This window comes from Microtus ochrogaster, linkage group LG9 (assembly GCF_000317375.1).
Source record: "Microtus ochrogaster isolate Prairie Vole_2 linkage group LG9, MicOch1.0, whole genome shotgun sequence".
Taxonomy (NCBI): Eukaryota; Metazoa; Chordata; class Mammalia; order Rodentia; family Cricetidae; genus Microtus; species Microtus ochrogaster.
Window position 1 is genome coordinate 27,134,260 of NC_022034.1, and position 1,641 is coordinate 27,135,900.

Genomic DNA, 1,641 nt, shown 5'->3' on the forward strand with positions numbered 1-1,641 from the left:
TCTGCCTCCCGAGTGCTGGGATTAAAGGCATGCACCACCATCGCCCTGGGTTGCCTGGAGGGAATTGCTTCCTGAATCTCAGGAACCGCAGTCGGAGGGGGGCTATGCTTTGCCATCTCCAGCTTAAGCCCACATACCCTCGTGGTGTGCTGGATTCTTCCGCCTCTATCCTTGTGATGATTACAGCTATGACCACTGGGTAGCTGTCCAGTCTTGGTCCACTAGCAAATGCCTGCAACAGTGTTGACCCACACAGAACAAATCTTCAGGTCCTGAAGTTGTTATTTTTTGTCTTTGTTTCTTTTCCTATTTTGAAGTGGAGTATTCTGCCTTGATATCCTCCAAAAGAGCATGAAATGATATTTACAATAGTGATTGTAGCACAAACACGTTTGCAACTTGCTACACACCAAGTACTGGTCAACTGCGCTTTATTCGAATCAGTTTAATCTGTATATGAAAACTGATCATGTCACAGTCACTCCTCTTGGCTATATTAGGTATTTTTAGTATTTAATCATATTAAAATTGCTGCATAGAATGGGATAGAAATTTGCATCATCTCAATTTGAAAAAAAAAAGAAACTGAAATACAGAGAAATTAGATGAATGTTTCTATGGCACTCTGGGCACATTTGTATCTACTGCCTATTTGAAATGAGGGAGTGGGATTGAGTTATCAAGATTTTTAAAATGTCCGTTTTCTCTAAATTAGATCACTAACTGTGGGAAACTTGGGCATGTAACCCACAGCTTTCTGTTCATGAACTGTTCTCCATTAGCTTAGCTTCTCACATCACACCACACAAAGGCAAAGAATAACATTTTTAAATTAAAAAGTAATAATTCCTGGAGCAGTGGCTCAACAACTAAAAGAATCAGGACCGAGGTTCGAGTCCCGGCACCCACACAGCAGCTTACAACCATCTGTAGCTCTAGTTCCAGAAAATCTGATAGATAGATATCTCTATAGAGATATCGAGACATGAATTCAATTTAATGTAAAAAGTTACACAACAAAATCTAAATATTGAGTATTTCACAACCATCACATTTTATTATGATAAAGATTTACAATCACATGTAATATTTTTATATAATATATATCACAGTATGGTAGAAAGGGGCACATGAAGAACTGACTAGAAAGAAAAAACAACCAAAGACAGTAACACCTGGGGTATAGGATGATAATAGTCTGCAGTTTTATGGGTTTTTTCCCCTCTATTTTGCGATTCTTCTATTGTGAAATGCATTGCTCTCATAAGTGAGGAAAAGGGTTGACTTTCTTTTAGGTTTTTTTTTTCAGTCTACTGAAGGCGTAAGTCACAAACAATGCCACAGCAGTTTGGAATTATGATTAATAGGGTGGTATTTATTTAAAGGGGAAAAAAGTTACAGATCACAGTCAGCCCTCTGCACAACCAGGAAGGGAGTCTAGTCTAGTCGCCGGTGGAGCAGGAAGTGAAGAGAAGAGGAGAAGGAAGTGGCCGCTTTTTTAAAGGGAGAGAGACCACGCCCCAATGGGCTGGTATCTCAGCAGCTATAGGCTGGAGGAGCGGAAGGACCTCCCACAACAGTCTACTAGATTAATCCTAGAAGAGCTGCTGAGGGCTAAACTAAGGCAGATGGCAGCAATGA

The 1,641-nt window shown here is 40.2% G+C and overlaps 1 protein-coding gene across 2 annotated transcripts in view; it reads left to right on the top strand.

The window, feature by feature from the left end:
• The window catches only part of Ak9 (adenylate kinase 9), a 108,893-nt gene that overhangs the window by 75,541 nt on the left and 31,711 nt on the right, over positions 1-1,641 (top strand). The gene's annotated exons all lie outside the window — the stretch shown is intronic.